Source organism: Festucalex cinctus, unplaced genomic scaffold, assembly GCF_051991245.1.
Source record: "Festucalex cinctus isolate MCC-2025b unplaced genomic scaffold, RoL_Fcin_1.0 HiC_scaffold_152, whole genome shotgun sequence".
Lineage (NCBI taxonomy): Eukaryota > Metazoa > Chordata > Actinopteri > Syngnathiformes > Syngnathidae > Festucalex > Festucalex cinctus.
The window spans coordinates 15436-37668 of record NW_027520399.1 but is presented as its reverse complement, the minus strand read 5'-3'; the positions used below and the strand labels follow the sequence as shown (position 1 = coordinate 37668).

Here is a 22233-nt window from a genome sequence, read left to right as displayed (position 1 = left end):
ATCTTTTGCTGTATTTAGTTTATTTTGGCATCCGGATGATGATTCTAGCATGAAATTGCTTGGGCACCTGTTAATTTTTAAGATTTTGACACATTCAGCTCAAATGTACAATCATGCGCTAAAAACGCATTTAAAGCAATAAAAAGGTGATTATTGCTGTCAAACCTAAACCAAACGTTGTGCACTCAAATCTTTTGCTGTATTTAGTTTATTTTGGCATCCGGATGATGATTCTAGCATGAAATTGCTTGGGCACCTGTTAATTTTTAAGATTTTGACACATTCAGCTCAAATGTACAATCATGCGCTAAAAACGCATTTAAAGCAATAAAAAGGTGATTATTGCTGTCAAACCTAAACCAAACGTTGTGCACTCAAATCTTTTGCTGTATTTAGTTTATTTTGGCATCCGGATGATGATTCTAGCATGAAATTGCTTGGGCACCTGTTAATTTTTAAGATTTTGACACATTCAGCTCAAATGTACAATCATGCGCTAAAAACGCATTTAAAGCAATAAAAAGGTGATTATGGCTGTCAAACCTAAACCAAACGTTGTGCACTCAAATCTTTTGCTGTATTTAGTTTATTTTGGCATCCGGATGATGATTCTAGCATGAAATTGCTTGGGCACCTGTTAATTTTTAAGATTTTGACACATTCAGCTCAAATGTACACAATTGCTGATTATGGCTGTCAAATCTAAACCAAACGTTGTGCACTCAAATCTTTTGCTGTATTTAGTTTATTTTGGCATCCGGATGATGATTCTAGCATGAAATTGCTTGGGCACCTGTTAATTTTTAAGATTTTGACACATTCAGCTCAAATGTACAGAATTGCTGATTATGGCTGTCAAATCTAAACCAAACGTTGTGCACTCAAATCTTTTGCTGTATTTAGTTTATTTTGGCATCCGGATGATGATTCTAGCATGAAATTGCTTGGGCACCTGTTAATTTTTAAGATTTTGACACATTCAGCTCAAATGTACAATCATGCGCTAAAAACGCATTTAAAGCAATAAAAAGGTGATTATGGCTGTCAAACCTAAACCAAACGTTGTGCACTCAAATCTTTTGCTGTATTTAGTTTATTTTGGCATCCGGATGATGATTCTAGCATGAAATTGCTTGGGCACCTGTTAATTTTTAAGATTTTGACACATTCAGCTCAAATGTACACAATTGCTGATTATGGCTGTCAAATCTAAACCAAACGTTGTGCACTCAAATCTTTTGCTGTATTTAGTTTATTTTGGCATCCGGATGATGATTCTAGCATGAAATTGCTTGGGCACCTGTTAATTTTTAAGATTTTGACACATTCAGCTCAAATGTACAATCATGCGCTAAAAACGCATTTAAAGCAATAAAAAGGTGATTATGGCTGTCAAACCTAAACCAAACGTTGTGCACTCAAATCTTTTGCTGTATTTAGTTTATTTTGGCATCCGGATGATGATTCTAGCATGAAATTGCTTGGGCACCTGTTAATTTTTAAGATTTTGACACATTCAGCTCAAATGTACAATCATGCGCTAAAAACGCATTTAAAGCAATAAAAAGGTGATTATGGCTGTCAAACCTAAACCAAACGTTGTGCACTCAAATCTTTTGCTGTATTTAGTTTATTTTGGCATCCGGATGATGATTCTAGCATGAAATTGCTTGGGCACCTGTTAATTTTTAAGATTTTGACACATTCAGCTCAAATGTACACAATTGCTGATTATGGCTGTCAAATCTAAACCAAACGTTGTGCACTCAAATCTTTTGCTGTATTTAGTTTATTTTGGCATCCGGATGATGATTCTAGCATGAAATTGCTTGGGCACCTGTTAATTTTTAAGATTTTGACACATTCAGCTCAAATGTACACAATTGCTGATTATGGCTGTCAAATCTAAACCAAACGTTGTGCACTCAAATCTTTTGCTGTATTTAGTTTATTTTGGCATCCGGATGATGATTCTAGCATGAAATTGCTTGGGCACCTGTTAATTTTTAAGATTTTGACACATTCAGCTGAAATGTACAATCATGCGCTAAAAACGCATTTAAAGCAATAAAAAGGTGATTATGGCTGTCAAACCTAAACCAAACGTTGTGCACTCAAATCTTTTGCTGTATTTAGTTTATTTTGGCATCCGGATGATGATTCTAGCATGAAATTGCTTGGGCACCTGTTAATTTTTAAGATTTTGACACATTCAGCTCAAATGTACACAATTGCTGATTATGGCTGTCAAATCTAAACCAAACGTTGTGCACTCAAATCTTTTGCTGTATTTAGTTTATTTTGGCATCCGGATGATGATTCTTGCATGAAATTGCTTGGGCACCTGTTAATTTTTAAGATTTTGACACATTCAGCTCAAATGTACACAATTGCTGATTATGGCTGTCAAATCTAAACCAAACGTTGTGCACTCAAATCTTTTGCTGTATTTAGTTTATTTTGGCATCCGGGTGATGATTCTAGCATGAAATTGCTTGGGCACCTGTTAATTTTTAAGATTTTGACACATTCACCTCAAATGTACACAATTGCTGATTATGGCTGTCAAATCTAAACCAAACGTTGTGCACTCAAATCTTTTGCTGTATTTAGTTTATTTTGGCATCCGGATGATGATTCTAGCATGAAATTGCTTGGGCACCTGTTAATTTTTAAGATTTTGACACATTCAGCTCAAATGTACAATCATGCGCTAAAAACGCATTTAAAGCAATAAAAAGGTGATTATTGCTGTCAAACCTAAACCAAACGTTGTGCACTCAAATCTTTTGCTGTATTTAGTTTATTTTGGCATCCGGATGATGATTCTAGCATGAAATTGCTTGGGCACCTGTTAATTTTTAAGATTTTGACACATTCAGCTCAAATGTACAATCATGCGCTAAAAACGCATTTAAAGCAATAAAAAGGTGATTATGGCTGTCAAACCTAAACCAAACGTTGTGCACTCAAATCTTTTGCTGTATTTAGTTTATTTTGGCATCCGGATGATGATTCTAGCATGAAATTGCTTGGGCACCTGTTAATTTTTAAGATTTTGACACATTCAGCTCAAATGTACACAATTGCTGATTATGGCTGTCAAATCTAAACCAAACGTTGTGCACTCAAATCTTTTGCTGTATTTAGTTTATTTTGGCATCCGGATGATGATTCTAGCATGAAATTGCTTGGGCACCTGTTAATTTTTAAGATTTTGACACATTCAGCTCAAATGTACAATCATGCGCTAAAAACGCATTTAAAGCAATAAAAAGGTGATTATTGCTGTCAAACCTAAACCAAACGTTGTGCACTCAAATCTTTTGCTGTATTTAGTTTATTTTGGCATCCGGATGATGATTCTAGCATGAAATTGCTTGGGCACCTGTTAATTTTTAAGATTTTGACACATTCAGCTCAAATGTACAATCATGCGCTAAAAACGCATTTAAAGCAATAAAAAGGTGATTATGGCTGTCAAACCTAAACCAAACGTTGTGCACTCAAATCTTTTGCTGTATTTAGTTTATTTTGGCATCCGGATGATGATTCTAGCATGAAATTGCTTGGGCACCTGTTAATTTTTAAGATTTTGACACATTCAGCTCAAATGTACACAATTGCTGATTATGGCTGTCAAATCTAAACCAAACGTTGTGCACTCAAATCTTTTGCTGTATTTAGTTTATTTTGGCATCCGGATGATGATTCTAGCATGAAATTGCTTGGGCACCTGTTAATTTTTAAGATTTTGACACATTCAGCTCAAATGTACAATCATGCGCTAAAAACGCATTTAAAGCAATAAAAAGGTGATTATTGCTGTCAAACCTAAACCAAACGTTGTGCACTCAAATCTTTTGCTGTATTTAGTTTATTTTGGCATCCGGATGATGATTCTAGCATGAAATTGCTTGGGCACCTGTTAATTTTTAAGATTTTGACACATTCAGCTCAAATGTACAATCATGCGCTAAAAACGCATTTAAAGCAATAAAAAGGTGATTATGGCTGTCAAACCTAAACCAAACGTTGTGCACTCAAATCTTTTGCTGTATTTAGTTTATTTTGGCATCCGGATGATGATTCTAGCATGAAATTGCTTGGGCACCTGTTAATTTTTAAGATTTTGACACATTCAGCTCAAATGTACACAATTGCTGATTATGGCTGTCAAATCTAAACCAAACGTTGTGCACTCAAATCTTTTGCTGTATTTAGTTTATTTTGGCATCCGGATGATGATTCTAGCATGAAATTGCTTGGGCACCTGTTAATTTTTAAGATTTTGACACATTCAGCTCAAATGTACAATCATGCGCTAAAAACGCATTTAAAGCAATAAAAAGGTGATTATGCCTGTCAAACCTAAACCAAACGTTGTGCACTCAAATCTTTTGCTGTATTTAGTTTATTTTGGCATCCGGATGATGATTCTAGCATGAAATTGCTTGGGCACCTGTTAATTTTTAAGATTTTGACACATTCAGCTCAAATGTACACAATTGCTGATTATGGCTGTCAAATCTAAACCAAACGTTGTGCACTCAAATCTTTTGCTGTATTTAGTTTATTTTGGCATCCGGATGATGATTCTAGCATGAAATTGCTTGGGCACCTGTTAATTTTTAAGATTTTGACACATTCAGCTCAAATGTACACAATTGCTGATTATGGCTGTCAAATCTAAACCAAACGTTGTGCACTCAAATCTTTTGCTGTATTTAGTTTATTTTGGCATCCGGATGATGATTCTAGCATGAAATTGCTTGGGCACCTGTTAATTTTTAAGATTTTGACACATTCAGCTCAAATGTACAATCATGCGCTAGAGAATATTACAAGGCCGCTTCTGTCAAAATTTGATGGATGACATTCTTAATTAGATTAGGGGGGTCATGTGTGGGTCATGACCCCTCCCTAATGAAGATTAATGACCCTTTAATGACTTCCAGACGTCATATAATGAGGGTTAATGACCTTTAATGACTTCCTGATGTCATTTAATGAGGGTTAATGACCCTTAATGACTTCCTGATGTCATTTAATGAAGATTAATGACCCCTAATGACTTCCTGATGTCATTTAATGAAGATTAATGACCCTTAATGACTTCCTGATGTCATTTAATGAAGATTAATGACCCTTTAATGACTTCCAGATGTCATATAATGAGGGTTAATGACCTTTAATGACTTCCAGATGTCATTTAATGAGGGGTAATGACCTTTAATGACTTCCGGATGTCGTTTAATGAGGATGAATGACCTTTAATGACTTCCAGGTGTTATATAATGAAGATTAATGACCCTTAATGACTTCCTGATGTCATTTAATGAAGATTAATGACCCTTTAATGACTTCCAGATGTCATATAATGAGGGTTAATGACCTTTAATGACTTCCAGATGTCATTTAATGAGGGGTAATGACCTTTAATGACTTCCGGATGTTGTTTAATGAGGATGAATGACCTTTAATGACTTCCGGATGTCGTATAATGAAGATGAATGACTTTTAATGACTTCCGGATGTCGTTTAATGAAGATGAATGACCTTTAATGACTTCCAGGTGTTATATAATGAAGATGAATGACCCTTAATGACTTCCTGATGTCATTTAATGAAGATTAATGACCCCTTAATGAAGATGGATGATGTGTAGGTGGTGTTCCTACCTGTTTTTGCAGATATCATGGCTGACCCGGGTTCAAATGCTAATTGTTTGGTTAACTTCCGGATCCGGTGCACGCCCCCTAGATTGAGTGAATAATAATGAGATTGAATGACGTGATCGGAGGGAGTGGTTTAGTATGGGTAAAACCGCCGGGGGAAAAGTACTAGCCATTTCTATTATGGTGAAGGGGGAAAAGTATGCGCAAACACGGCTCAAAGATTGTATTTTTAGAGGTTGTAAAACAAGAAGTATAAGGTAAGGTTAAACTGTGATACGGTGGTTGGTATTATGAAATTAAAAAACATGAAGTTATACATTATATGTAAAAATGTTGTAAGAGTCGTTCGTGACTGCTGGGGTTGAATCTGAAAATAAACGGATAAAACTATATAATTTCCCCTTACTGATATAGTTACTATCTGACATTTTTGTTCAATATTTCTGTGAGTAGGGGGAAGCATATGCAGTCAAAGATTCATGGGGAGGTCAAATGTATGTCTGTGCTTGTGTGTGCGTACGCGCATGTATGGCTGCATGGGGGTCAAAGAAGTGTGAGGACAGACGGGCGGCTGAAGAAGTGTGAGGTTAGACGGTGGCTATAATGTTGTTAGTTTGAAAAGACAACGCTTCCTAAAATATATTACAAAAATATGCATCTACTTAGATCTGATTCTATTTATAATGATAATTTTATGTAGAAATTGGTGAAAAGCCATCATCAGCGATAGTCTCCTTACCCCTGCGAGGACAGGGGTTGCTGGTCATAAAATTAAATTAGGCTGAAGAAGAACGGATACGCAGCTAATTGCGAGGGGCCATTTTTGGTCTGAGAAAGGCGATTGTTCAATATTCCTGTGAGTAGGGGGAAGCAGAGGCAGTCAAAGATTCACGGGGAGGTCAAATGTATGTCTGAGGGGCCTGTGTATGCGTGTGTGCGTTTGCATGAGAGCTGAACAGTGTAAGATTAAACGGTAACTGTAATGTTGGTTTTCAAGAAGAGATTTCCAAAACTGCTTCTTTAAAAAAACATCTACACAGATATCCATTTATGATAGTTTTATGCAGCAACCGTTAGTTGAAACATCCTAGCTAACATTTTCTCAAGGATTTGAAAAGTGGTGACAAGTGAAAACTAATTAAGCTTACCTATAGGCGTAACGGTGTGTGGCTTTGAGTCCATCACATACATGCTCTGCATAGAGCATATATGCGTAGCAGCGAGGTATGCGTAGCAGAAAGGGGAGATGTCCCTACACTCGTGAGAATTTTCTGAGGCTTGTTGGAGACACTAGGACTCTGTCACAGTTTGAGTGTGTGTGTTTCAATGACCATAATTGTTGGGGGGCTGGTGGATATGAGCGAGGGGGTTGGTTAGACGTCTGCCAGCGTGCTCTCCTTGGGATATTTTCTCAAATACTAAAACCCAAATGCCAGTCCTCTGAACCGAATGACCAGTTGTCTAAACACATTGAATAAATGTAACCCCTCATTTTCCAATGCCATAAAAACATTTTACATGAAGACACAATTCACAAATTGCTCTCATGCGATACAAAATGTTTACCACAAGTCAACAATATTTGAACACAACGGACTTAACTGGCGTTCACACAACAACTCAAAAATTGAATACACTTGTTGCTAATGATGTGACCACACCTATAAACTCAAGTTCAGAGTGTACAGTTTGCTGGAGAGTCCAAACAAGCGCAATGGATAGAGGCAGAGCCAGAGGAAGAGGAATTAGAGGAGGGAGAGGAGCAGGTCGAGCAATGCAAAAGTTATAAAATAGTAACATGGAATGGTAAGGGTATTCGTAAACACGAAAATAAAAATAATAATTTAACCATCTTATTACAGTCTTTCTCAATTGCTAATACACATTTCTTGAAACCTGTACCCATTTTCTCAAAACCTTAAACACAAACACAAAAATTCAAACAATTTTCACAAAAGCCGTGACTTTTCACTTCAAAACCTATTATCCGGTATTCAAATCCGAACAATATATTCAGATCATACACACAGTAAGTCCAAATATATTCACCATGAGAGCATTTGTTAGACACGACATAAAATAATCTAACACAGAGCATCCAGGGTAGGTAGTCAACAGAGGTTTATTTTACATGCATGAACAAACATAGTTTTTGGCACTAGACAAATTACTAACCAAGTTAAAATTATGGTGAATTCAAATGAAATAGAAAGGGTGTATGAAAATAAATTCCTTGGAGTAGTTATTGATGATAAATTATGTTGGAAGCCACATGTAGAAAATGTCAAAAGGAAAATGTCAAAAATCATCGGGATACTCTATAAAACTAAGGATGTCCTGAACATGAACTCATTATATATATTATATAGTTCATTATTATTACCATATTTGACCTATTGTGTGGAAATCTGGGGGACTGCATATAAAACAAACACTAACTCTGTTTTCAATTTGCAAAAAAGAGCCATAAGGATTATTAATCGTTCAAAATATACAGAATCAACACATCCATTATTTATCAAATTAAATACAATGACATTTTATGACTTGGTTGAGTTTAAAATAGCACAAATAATGTACAAAGTATATAACAATCTACTCTGCTATATTACTCAGACATTGTTTGAAAATAGACACAGTCCTTATGATATAAGGGGTACAAGTGTGTACAAAAAACCCAAAACAAGAACAAATATTAAGCAAAGGTGTGTTTCTGTAAAAGGTGTTAATTTGTGGAATAATCTGGGAATTGACTTGAAAAGATGTGACTCACTTGTTGAGTTAAAAAAAAAAAGTTTAAATGCAAAGTAAAAAAAAATTACTTTTGTCAAATAAGAGCATGAAAATTGTATATAATGAGTATGAGTATATGATTTATAAATGTATTATGGTATATGTTTAGGAATTTTATGTATATATGTTGCTGGATAATGCACGCATCATTTTATTTTTAAAAATATTAACCTAGTATTGTATCAATAATGAAATAAGTTTAAATGTATAATGTATGAGGGGTAGGACTAAATAAGTTAACTTCTTCCTACTCCCTTTTGAACATGTAAACTATGATGAGTTTGTTTTTTGTTTTTTCTTTTCTTCTTTTCTTTTTTAACTTTTGTTTCTTTGCTGTTTGTTTTTATGTTCAATAATTCAATCAAAAAACGTGATAGCGTCAAAATGGGTACTTTTAACAAAAAAACATGCATTAGTCTTAGGGCAAAATAATTTAGGAATAGTGTGAAATGTGTTTAAGTTTTATCCAAAAAGAGTGGATGAGTTTTGAGAATTGGGTCTAAGCCTGAACCGTGTGTAAGGTTTGGTCAAAAAAGTGTTTCATTCCAGAAATTAGTCTCGGAAACTGAGAATTTGCTTCATCGAACGGGGTTTGGTGTTTTAGCAACTGATAAAAACTGTTAAGTTAAAAGCGGACATGACAATACAATAACCACACATAACAAAATCAGAACAACCCTATCTCAATTGTAAATAATACATTCAAATATTCACACCAACTTCTAGGCCGTGGGGTGAACCCCAAAAAAGTGCCTAGAAAATGAGTTTCGCTCCACTGTCTGGGCACTACTTGTTCAATGCATTTTTTGATAGATAATACCCTTCTGAACTTTGGGTTAAAAGTTCACCCAATGTTTTCCTGCCCCAATTTTGTCACAAGCCAGAAATGCATATATAGGTAAATAAAAAACGAACATCTTGTGCTACAGTTTTTGGTTGTAAAACGTCTTACATTAAATTTGGCAACAGAAAATCATTCCCAGATGTTATAAATACATGTACCTAACATCAGAAACAAGTATTGGTGGTTTGGTGCAATCATGTGAATTTAGATAATTAAATATATTAAATTTGTGCCAAAAAAAACAAAAAACGCTTCAACTAGAAGTGAAACCAGCACACGGATGTTACATTTAGCTATGTTTATGTTTCATATATGAAAACAATTCACAACCTATTACGTAATGAAAGGTACACAAGAAGCAGCATACATCGGCCAAAAATACTACCATGCACCACAAACCTGGAACAAGGCAAAATGGACTAGATGGAAATAGATGCATTCAGAGCCCAGATTATTATAACATATAGAATATTTATTAAAGTATCAGATTGTGTCATCACAGCATGTCATTTATACCCCCCGTCCCCTACCCAAAAAATATTAATAAAAAAAAATAATAATAATAAAATAAAAATCAAATGTGCATTCACAATAAAACCTTTGGAACTTCATTGGAACAGCTCTCTTTTATTTTTTTGGCAGACCAATTTAACAAAGGTCTGTGTTGTGGAAAAATGGAATACAGACATTTTGATTTTTGCTTGAAAAGTGTTAAAATGGAGAGTTAACATCTTGATAATGAAACAAACAAAATGGCAGATTTTACATAGATTTTACAGCCCTGCACTGTAAAGTGTCCTCGTATGCCCTGTGATTTTCCAACCTGATGTTGTACCAGCCATGTGTTAGTGTCACTTTCTTGGCTTACATCAGTAGACTCAGTAGTTGATGTATCTGATGAGTGAGGTACCCTGTCTAAAAGTTTGTCAGTTGTTGATAATGTCTCTACAAAAACCATTTCAGAGTTGTTGCTGGAAAGGGGTGTGAAAAACCAGCTGGGGGAAATCACACCTCAATCTTCGTTTCAGTATATCCTGCCTGAAATAGAAAATTGAAGGGAAAGATGAGCACAAGATACACATATTCACATCACATTAGGGCTGCTCTATTATGGAAAAAAATAATCATCACAATTATTTTGGTAATAATTGAAATCAAGATTATTCTAAACAATTATATTTTGTTCAAATCAAGAAAATATTTCAACATTTGAAAATAAGACAATCACAATCATATGAAACTATAATTATGTAAGTTGCTTTTGGATCCAACAAAATTTTTAATATATTATTATTATTATTATTATTATTATGACGTTAGCAAAAATTTGAAGTTGGGGTGCAGTGTGTGTGTGTGCAGTAAGCTAGTTTTGACATGGGTGTGTGGTAAAATAACTCGTGTGGGCGTGCCACAACTCAAAATTAGTATTATTAGTGCTGCAGCTATCGAATATTTTGGTATTTGGATATCCTACTGAAAATTCTAGTGAATAATCGTATATTTGGATAGAAATACAAATATACCTATAGGCCTATATACTTTCTTGGTCAAAGAACAATTATAAATACAGAAGACAAAAAAAACACATTTGCATGTAATAATTAACAACCAACTGGTTTTCATTTTTAGAGAATCAATTGTATTTATTTATTTATTTTTAACTTAAATTGAGCTTGTCAGAAAACTATTTTTCTCTGAAACAGTGAGATTTTAGACAAATCTCTCCCCATAGATTTCATAAATGTGTTTCAATGTGAAGATTTATATGTTACCTGTAGTCTGAAGCATCAAGATCCCCGTGTTTATTAACACTGTTCACAAACCCCTTAACTTGTCCATTCTCATCACATCTTTGTCAACTATAATCCTTTGACGGATTACTTGTTCACAAAAAGAATTTGTAGCTCTCTAAAACACACACACACTCACTTAATATGTGCAGAGTCATGCTTTCTAATTAATGCTGTCTCGAAATGTAAACAGAATACAAGTGACATATTGCTGACCAATGCTTTACTTTTGAAATGTGTAATTTGAGCAAAGTGACAATGAAATAGTGCAATGTAACAACTCACATTTGTTCGTCCCTGGTTGCTGTTGACTTTAAGAACCTTGTGTAATCTCTGAAACAAAACTGCACCTCCATTGTGACACAGTCTTTTGTCTTGAATATGCAGAAGAATGGAACAGTCTTTCTTCATCTCAGCGGCCTGCAGCAACCAACCCGCTTTTAGACAAAAAAGAATTACATTATAAGTGTTATTGTCACATCACCTCTTTACAGTATATGCACATCACAGATTTAAGTAAAGTAAAGTGTTTGTTGAGGTTGATGAGAGAGAGTTTGGGGGAAAAGGGGGTGTGTAGCTGTGACTATATTATGACTCTGATGGGCACAGGTAACTCGAGTTTGGTAACAACTGTTGGATTCACTCGATAAATCATTCAGCAGCTCGCGTTTTTACTAAACTATAGCCTTAAAACTTAACCTAGCAAAAAATTATTTTCAGCCCTATACTAAATATCGGTCACATTAATAACAGAAATGGGCACGCGTGTGTGTAGCACATACCTGCTGACAATGTTTCTGCTTTGGCGAGATGATCCCTCTTCCGTGTGCCTTCCAATCCCAGACGAGTCTACTTTGAAATTTATTTTTACAAATGATGCAGATGGCTGGAAGAACGGGGCCAGCTGAAGCGATGGGGAAACCTGAACGGGAACGAAGTTTTTTCACCACTTTCTTTCTAACTTTTTTTCTCCTTTCGCTCTCCGACGTTGTGGTCGTCATTTTTGTTATGCGGTTGCTATGGTGAGGAGAAAGCAGCAGCTACATGATTGGCTCATGTGACCTAAATCACACCACTACCGACCTAATGGCACTACGCCCACACGAGAGATCACTGCGCCTCATCGCAAAATAGTGCCGGGGTTTCACCACCGAAAACACAAAATTGGCAGGTTTTCAGAGGGTGAACTCCACGGATTCGTACTTACTACTAATAAATCTATTTTATGAAGTAAAGATTATTTTGTGCCCCTGGTAGTGGAGCGAAACTGAACGATCAGGTAGCTGCTGCTTTCTCCTCACCATAGCAACCGCATAACAAAAATGGCGACCACAACGTCGGAGAGCGAAGAAGAGCGAAAGGAGAAAAAAGTTAAAAAGAAAGTGGTGAAAAAACTTCGTTCCCGTTCAGGTTTGCCCATCGCTTCAGCTGGCCCCGTCCTTCCAGCCATCTGCATCATTTGTAAAAATAAATTTCAAACTATACTCGTCTGGTATCGGAAGGAACACGGAAGAGGGATCATCTCGACAAAGCAGAAACATTGTCAGCAGGTATGTGCTACACACACACGTGCCCATTTCTGTTATTAATGTGACCAATATTTAGTATAGGGTTGAAAATAATTTGTTGCTAGGTTAAGTTTTAAGTCTATAGTTTAGTAAAAACACGAGCAGCTGAATGATTTATCGAGTGAATCCAACAGTGGTTACCAAACTCGGGTTACCTGTGCCCATCAGTCATAATAGAGAGGCACAGCTACACCCTCCCTTTCCCCCAAAATCTCTCTCATCAACCTCAACAAACACTTTACTTTACTTAAATCTGTGATGTGCATATACTGTAAAGAGGTGATGTGACAATAACACTTATAATGTAATTCTTTTTTGTCTAAAAGCGGGTTGGTTGCTGCAGGCCGCTGAGATGAAGAAAGACTGTTCCATTCTTCTGCATATTCAAGACAAAAGACTGTGTCACAATGGAGGTGCAGTTTTGTTTCAGAGATTACACAAGGTTCTTAAAGTCAACAGCAACCAGGGACGAACAAATGTGAGTTGTTACATTGCACTATTTCATTGTCACTTTGCTAAAATTACACATTTCAAAAGTAAAGCATTGGTCAGCAATATGTCACTTGTATTCTGTTTACATTTCGAGACAGCATTAATTAGAAAGCATGACTCTGCACATATTAAGTGAGTGTGTGTGTGTTTTAGACAACCCAATGCTGAGAGCTACAAATTCTTTTTGTGAACAAGTAATCCGTCAAAGGATTATAGTTGACAAAGATGTGATGAGAATGGACAAGCTAAGGGGTTTGTGAACAGTGTTAATAAACACGGGGATCTTGATGCTTCAGACTACAGGTAACATATAAATCTTCACATTGAAACACATTTATGAAATCTATGGGGAGAGATTTGTCTAAAATCTCACTGTTTCAGAGAAAAATAGTTTTCTGACAAGCTCAATTTAAGTTAAAAATAAATAAATAAATACAATTGATTCTCTAAAAATGAAAACCAGTTGGTTGTTAATTATTACATGCAAATGTGTTTTTTTTGTCTTCTGTATTTATAATTGTTCTTTGACCAAGAAAGTATATAGGCCTATAGGTATATTTGTATTTCTATCCAAATATACGATTATTCACTAGAATTTTCAGTAGGATATCCAAATACCAAAATATTCGATAGCTGCAGCACTAATAATACTAATTTTGAGTTGTGGCACGCCCACACGAGTTATTTTACCACACACCCATGTCAAAACTAGCTTACTGCACACACACACACACACTGCACCCCAACTTCAAATTTTTGCTAACGTCATAATAATAATAATAATAATAATAATATATTAAAAATTTTGTTGGATCCAAAAGCAACTTACATAATTATAGTTTCATATGATTGTGATTGTCTTATTTTCAAATGTTGAAATATTTTCTTGATTTGAACAAAATATAATTGTTTAGAATAATCTTGATTTCAATTATTACCAAAATAATTGTGATGATTATTTTTTTCCATAATAGAGCAGCCCTAATGTGATGTGAATATGTGTATCTTGTGCTCATCTTTCCCTTCAATTTTCTATTTCAGGCAGCAAATACTGAAACGAAGATTGAGGTGTGATTTCCCCCAGCTGGTTTTTCACACCCCTTTCCAGCAACAACTCTGAAATGGTTTTTGTAGAGACATTATCAACAACTGACAAACTTTTAGACAGGGTACCTCACTCATCAGATACATCAACTACTGAGTCTACTGATGTAAGCCAAGAAAGTGACACTAACACATGGCTGGTACAACATCAGGTTGGAAAATGACAGGGCATACGAGGACACTTTACAGTGCAGGGCTGTAAAATCTATGTAAAATCTGCCATTTTGTTTGTTTCATTATCAAGATGTTAACTCTCCATTTTAACACTTTTCAAGCAAAAATCAAAATGTCTGTATTCCATTTTTCCACAACACAGACCTTTGTTAAATTGGTCTGCCAAAAAAAGAGAGCTGTTCCAATGAAGTTCCAAAGGTTTTATTGTGAATGCACATTTGATTTTTATTTTATTATTATTATTTTTTTTTATTAATATTTTTTGGGTAGGGGACGGGGGGTATAAATGACATGCTGTGATGACACAATCTGATACTTTAATAAATATTCTATATGTTATAATAATCTGGGCTCTGAATGCATCTATTTCCATCTAGTCCATTTTGCCTTGTTCCAGGTTTGTGGTGCATGGTAGTATTTTTGGCCGATGTATGCTGCTTCTTGTGTACCTTTCATTACGTAATAGGTTGTGAATTGTTTTCATATATGAAACATAAACATAGCTAAATGTAACATCTGTGTGCTGGTTTCACTTCTAGTTGAAGCGTTTTTTGTTTTTTTGGCACAAATTTAATATATTTAATTATCTAAATTCACATGATTGCACCAAACCACCAATACTTGTTTCTGATGTTAGGTACATGTATTTATAACATCTGGGAATGATTTTCTGTTGCCAAATTTAATGTAAGACGTTTTACAACCAAAAACTGTAGCACAAGATTTTCGTTTTTTGTTATTTACCTATATATGCATTTCTGGCTTGTAACAAAATTGGGGCAGGAAAACATTGGGTGAACATTTAACCCAAAGTTCAGAAGGGTATTATCTATCAAAAAATGCATTGAACAAGTAGTGCCCAGACAGTGGAGCGAAACTCATTTTCTAGGCACTTTTTGGGGGTTCACCCCACGGCCTAGAAGTTGGTGTGAATATTTGAATGTATTATTTACAATTGAGATAGGGTTGTTCTGATTTTGTTATGTGTGGTTATTGTATTGTCATGTCCGCTTTTAACTTAACAGTTTTTATCAGTTGCTAAAACACCAAACCCCGTTCGATGAAGCAAATTCTCAGTTTCCGAGACTAATTTCTGGAATGAAACACTTTTTTGACCAAACCTTACACACGGTTCAGGCTTAGACCCAATTCTCAAAACTCATCCACTCTTTTTGGATAAAACTTAAACACATTTCACACTATTCCTAAATTATTTTGCCCTAAGACTAATGCATGTTTTTTTTGTTAAAAGTACCCATTTTGACTCTATCACGTTTTTTGATTGAATTATTGAACATAAAAACAAACAGCAGAGAAACAAAAGTTAAAAAAGAAAAGAAGAAAAGAAAAAACAAAAAACAAACTCATCATAGTTTACATGTTCAAAAGGGAGTAGGAAGAAGTTAACTTATTTAGTCCTACCCCTCATACATTATACATTTAAACTTATTTCATTATTGATACAATACTAGGTTAATATTTTTAAAAATAAAATGATGCGTGCATTATCCAGCAACATATATACATGAAATTCCTAAACATATACCATAATACATTTATAAATCATATACTCATACTCATTATATACAATTTTCATGCTCTTATTTGACAAAAGTAATTTTTTTTTAACTTTGCATTTAAACGTTTTTTTTTTAACTCAACAAGTGAGTCACATCTTTTCAAGTCAATTCCCAGATTATTCCACAAATTAACACCTTTTACAGAAACACACCTTTGCTTAATATTTGTTCTTGTTTTGGGTTTTTTGTACACACTTGTACCCCTTATATCATAAGGACTGTGTCTAATTTCAAACAATGTCTGAGTAATATAGCAGAGTAGATTGTTATATACTTTGTACATTATTTGTGCTATTTTAAACTCAACCAAGTCATAAAATGTCATTGTATTTAATTTGATAAATAATGGATGTGTTGATTCTGTATATTTTGAACGATTAATAATCCTTATGGCTCTTTTTTGCAAATTGAAAACAGAGTTAGTGTTTGTTTTATATGCAGTCCCCCAGATTTCCACACAATAGGTCAAATATGGTAATAATAATGAACTATATAATATATATAATGAGTTCATGTTCAGGACATCCTTAGTTTTATAGAGTATCCCGATGATTTTTGACATTTTCCTTTTAACATTTTCTACATGTGGCTTCCAACATAATTTATCATCAATAACTACTCCAAGGAATTTATTTTCATACACCCTTTCTATTTCATTTGAATTCACCATAATTTTAACTTGGTTAGTAATTTGTCTAGTGCCAAAAACTATGTTTATTGATGTATGTAAAATAAACCTCTGTTGACTACCTACCCTGGATGCTCTGTGTTAGATTATTTTATGTCGTGTCTAACAAATGCTCTCATGGTGAATATATTTTGACTTACTGTGTGTATGATCTGAATATATTGTTCGGATTTGAATACCGGATAATAGGTTTTGAAGTGAAAAGTCACGGCTTTTGTGAAAATTGTTTGAATTTTTGTGTTTGTGTTTAAGGTTTTGAGAAAATGGGTACAGGTTTCAAGAAATGTGTATTAGCAATTGAGAAAGACTGTAATAAGATGGTTATAGGTGTGGTCACATCATTAGCAACAAGTGTATTCAATTTTTGAGTTGTTGTGTGAACGCCAGTTAAGTCCGTTGTGTTCAAATATTGTTGACTTGTGGTAAACATTTTGTATCGCATGAGAGCAATTTGTGAATTGTGTCTTCATGTAAAATGGTTTCATGGTATTGGAAAATGAGGGGTTACATTTATTCAATGTGTTTAGACAACTGGTCATTCGGTTCAGAGGACTGGCATTTGGGTTTTAGTATTTGAGAAAATATCCCAAGGAGAGCACGCTGGCAGACGTCTAACCAACCCCCTCGCTCATATCCACCAGCCCCCCAACAATTATGGTCATTGAAACACACACACTCAAACTGTGACAGAGTCCTAGTGTCTCCAACAAGCCTCAGAAAATTCTCACGAGTGTAGGGACATCTCCCCTTTCTGCTGCGCATACCTCGCTGCTACGCATATATGCTCTATGCAGAGCATGTATGTGATGGACTCAAAGCCACACACCGTTACGCATATAGGTAAGCTTAATTAGTTTTCACTTGTCACCACTTTTCAAATCCTTGAGAAAATGTTAGCTAGGATGTTTCAACTATCGGTTGCTGCATAAAACTATCATAAATGGATATCTGTGTAGATGTTTTTTTAAAGAAGCAGTTTTGGAAATGTCTTCTTGAAAACCAACATTACAGTTACCGTTTAATCTTACACTGTTCAGCTCTCATGCAAACGCACACACGCATACACAGGCCCCTCAGACATACATTTGACCTCCCCGTGAATCTTTGACTGCCTCTGCTTCCCCCTACTCACAGGAATATTGAACAATCGCCTTTCTCAGACCAAAAATGGCCCCTCGCAATTAGCTGCGTATCCGTTCTTCTTCAGCCTAATTTAATTTTATGACCAGCAACCCCTGTCCTCGCAGGGGTAAGGAGACTATCGCTGATGATGGCTTTTCACCAATTTCTACATAAAATTATCATTATAAATAGAATCAGATCTAAGTAGATGCATATTTTTGTAATATATTTTAGGAAGCGTTGTCTTTTCAAACTAACAACATTATAGCCACCGTCTAACCTCACACTTCTTCAGCCGCCCGTCTGTCCTCACACTTCTTTGACCCCCATGCAGCCATTCATGCGCGTACGCACACACAAGCACAGACATACATTTGACCTCCCCATGAATCTTTGACTGCATATGCTTCCCCCTACTCACAGAAATATTGAACAAAAATGTCAGATAGTAACTATATCAGTAAGGGGAAATTATATAGTTTTATCCGTTTATTTTCAGATTCAACCCCAGCAGTCACGAACGACTCTTACAACATTTTTACATATAATGTATAACTTCATGTTTTTTAATTTCATAATACCAACCAGCGTATCACAGTTTAACCTTACCTTATACTTCTTGTTTTACAACCTCTAAAATACAATCTTTGAGCCGTGTTTGCGCATACTTTTCCCCCTTCACCATAATAGAAATGGCTAGTACTTTTCCCCCCGGCGGTTTTACCCATACTAAACTACTCCCTCCGATCACGTCATTCAATCTCATTATTATTCATTGTTCACTCAATCTAGGGGGCGTGCACCGGATCCGGAAGTTAACCAAACAATTAGCATTTGAACCCGGGTCAGCCATGATATCTGCAAAAACAGGTAGGAACACCACCTACACATCATCCATCTTCATTAAGGGGTCATTAATCTTCATTAAATGACATCAGGAAGTCATTAAGGGTCATTCATCTTCATTATATAACACCTGGAAGTCATTAAAGGTCATTCATCTTCATTAAACGACATCCGGAAGTCATTAAAGGTCATTCATCTTCATTATACGACATCCGGAAGTCATTAAAGGTCATTCATCCTCATTAAACGACATCCGGAAGTCATTAAAGGTCATTACCCCTCATTAAATGACATCTGGAAGTCATTAAAGGTCATTAACCCTCATTATATGACATCTGGAAGTCATTAAAGGGTCATTAATCTTCATTAAATGACATCAGGAAGTCATTAAGGGTCATTCATCTTCATTAAATGACATCAGGAAGTCATTAGGGGTCATTAATCTTCATTAAATGACATCAGGAAGTCATTAAGGGTCATTAACCCTCATTAAATGACATCAGGAAGTCATTAAAGGTCATTAACCCTCATTATATGACATCTGGAAGTCATTAAGGGTCATTAATCTTCATTATATGACATCTGGAAGTCATTAAAGGGTCATTAATCTTCATTAGGGAGGGGTCATGACCCACACATGACCCCCCTAATCTAATTAAGAATGTCATCCATCAAATTTTGACAGAAGCGGCCTTGTAATATTCTCTCTTGCGCTAAAAACGCATTTAAAGCAATAAAAAGGTGATTATGGCTGTCAAACCTAAACCAAACGTTGTGCACTCAAATCTTTTGCTGTATTTAGTTTATTTTGGCATCCGGATGATGATTCTAGCATGAAATTGCTTGGGCACCTGTTAATTTTTAAGATTTTGACACATTCAGCTCAAATGTACACAATTGCTGATTATGGCTGTCAAATCTAAACCAAACGTTGTGCACTCAAATCTTTTGCTGTATTTAGTTTATTTTGGCATCCGGATGATGATTCTTGCATGAAATTGCTTGGGCACCTGTTAATTTTTAAGATTTTGACACATTCAGCTCAAATGTACACAATTGCTGATTATGGCTGTCAAATCTAAACCAAACGTTGTGCACTCAAATCTTTTGCTGTATTTAGTTTATTTTGGCATCCGGGTGATGATTCTAGCATGAAATTGCTTGGGCACCTGTTAATTTTTAAGATTTTGACACATTCACCTCAAATGTACACAATTGCTGATTATGGCTGTCAAATCTAAACCAAACGTTGTGCACTCAAATCTTTTGCTGTATTTAGTTTATTTTGGCATCCGGATGATGATTCTAGCATGAAATTGCTTGGGCACCTGTTAATTTTTAAGATTTTGACACATTCAGCTCAAATGTACAATCATGTCACGGTGGGGGTGTGATGGACGGACCCAGAGGCGGAATAAATAGGCAGGGAGAAGTGGACTGACAGCAACTAGAATGACTTTATTGACTGTGGTGGGGAAGGTCGGGACGAGACTGAAGTGGAGAAGACTGGGCTGGACGTGTACCCAGATCATGGCGAGGACTTGGCGTTGCATGAGGCAGAGACTTGGCGTGAGGCAGAGACTTGGCGTGAGGCAGAGACTTGGCGTGGCTGACGTTGAAGACTTGGCGTGGCTGACGTTGAAGACTTGGCGTGGCTGACGTTGAAGACTTGGCGTGGCTGACGTTGAAGACTTGGCGTGGCTGACGTTGAAGACTTGGCGTGGCTGACGTTGAAGACTTGGCGTGGCTGACGTTGAAGACTTGGCGTGGCTGACGTTGAAGACTTGGCGTGGCTGACGTTGACGACTTGGCGTGGCTGACGTTGAAGACTTGGCGTGGCTGACGTTGAAGACTTGGCGTGGCTGACGGTGAAGACTTGGCGTGGCTGACGGTGAAGACTTGGCGTGGCTGACGGTGAAGACTTGGCGTGGCTGACGGTGAAGACTTGGCGTGGCTGACGGTGAAGACTTGGCGTGGCTGACGGTGAAGACTTGGCGTGGCTGACGGTGAAGACTTGGCGTGGCTGACGGTGAAGACTTGGCGTGGCTGACGTTGAAGACTTGGCGTGGCTGACGTTGAAGACTTGGCGTGGCTGACGGTGAAGACTTGGCGTGGCTGACGGTGAAGACTTGGCGTGACTGACGGTGAAGACTTGGCGTGGCTGACGGTGAAGACTTGGCGTGGCTGACGGTGAAGACTTGGCGTGGCTGACGGTGAAGACTTGGCGTGGCTGACGTTGAAGACTTGGCGTGGCAGAGACGAGGAAGCCGGAGATTTGACCTGGGGCAGAGACGAGGAAACTTGAGACTTTGGCTGGGGCTGTGACGAGGAAGCTGGGGATTTGACCTGGGGCAGAGACGAGGAAACTTGAGACTTCGGCTGGGGCTGTGACGAGGAAACTTGAGACTTGACTTGGGGCAGAGATGAGGAAGCGGGAGAAGGCGGCAACTCTGCCGTGACGAGGGGACCTGAGATGCCAATTGGCCGCGACGAGGGGACCTGAGACGCCAGGGGCTTAGGCTGCACAGGCGCTGCGGCCAGGGGCTGCGGAGGCAGCTGCACAGGCGCTGCGGCCAGGGGCTGCGGAGGCAGCGGCACAGGCGTTGCGGCCAGGGGCTGCGGAGGCAGCGGCACAGGCGTTGCGGCCAGGGGCTGCTGAGGCAGCGGCACAGGCGTTGCGGCCAGGGGCTGCTGAGGCAGCAGCACAGGCGTTGCGGCCAGGGGCTGCGGCGGCAGCGGCACAGGCGTTGCGGCCAGGGGCTGCGGCGGCAGCGGCACAGGCGTTGCGGCCAGGGGCTGCGGCGGCAGCGGCACAGGCATTGCGGCCAGGGGCTGCGGCGGCAGCGGCACAGGCGAAGCGGCCAGGGGCTGCGGCGGCAGCGGCACAGGCGAAGCGGCCAGGGGCTGCGGCGGCAGCGGCACAGGCGAAGCGGCCAGGGGCTGCGGCGGCAGCGGCACAGGCGAAGCGGCCAGGGGCTGCGGCGGCAGCGGCACAGGCGAAGCGGCCAGGGGCTGCGGCGGCAGCGGCACAGGCGAAGCGGCCAGGGGCTGCGGCGGCAGCGGCGCAGGCGAAGCGGCCTGGGGCTGCGGCGGCAGCGGCGCAGGCGAAGCGGCCTGGGGCTGCGGCGGCAGCGGCACAGGCGTTGCATCCGGGACCGGCAGCGACGAAGTGGCCAGGGGCTGAAGCGGCAGCAGCGGCACAGGCAAAGAGGCCCGGGGCTGAAGCGGCACAGGCGTGGCATTCTTGGGCTGCCGAGGTGCCAGGACGAGGGCCTGGAGCCGGCGGGGCGCCGGAACGGGGTCCTGAGGCCGGCAGGGCGCCGGAACGGGGTCCTGAGGCCGGCGTGGAGCCGGAACGGGGTCCTGAGGCCGGCGCGGAGCCGGAACGGGAACTTGAATCCGGCGCGGAGCCGGAACGGGGTCCTGAGGCCGGCGCGGAGCCGGAACGGGAACTTGAATCCGGCGCGGAGCCGGAACGGGAACTTGAATCCGGCGCGGAGCCGGAACGGGGTCCTGAGTCCGGCGGGGAGCCGGAACGGGAGCTTGAGGCCGGC

At 38.4% G+C, this 22233-nt stretch overlaps 2 long non-coding RNA genes across 4 annotated transcripts; one reads left to right on the top strand and one right to left on the bottom strand.

The window, feature by feature from the left end:
* Positions 1-8495: 8495 nt before the first annotated feature.
* On the bottom strand, positions 8496-12126 carry LOC144011500 (uncharacterized). Its single transcript, XR_013281799.1, has 3 exons — positions 11888-12126; positions 11391-11542; positions 8496-10353 (listed from the first exon to the last, which is right to left on the bottom strand). It is a non-coding gene; the product is annotated as an uncharacterized LOC144011500 (long non-coding RNA).
* Positions 12127-12140: 14 nt separating this feature from the next.
* On the top strand, positions 12141-14749 carry LOC144011501 (uncharacterized). Of its 3 annotated transcripts, XR_013281802.1 has the most exons (4): positions 12141-12655; positions 13000-13151; positions 13319-13468; positions 14207-14749. It is a non-coding gene; the product is annotated as an uncharacterized LOC144011501 (long non-coding RNA). The 3 variants fall into 3 exon arrangements; XR_013281801.1 differs by lacking the exon at positions 14207-14749 and having other exon boundaries at positions 12155-12655; positions 13319-14192; XR_013281800.1 differs by lacking the exon at positions 13319-13468 and having other exon boundaries at positions 12158-12655.
* Positions 14750-22233: the final 7484 nt, after the last annotated feature.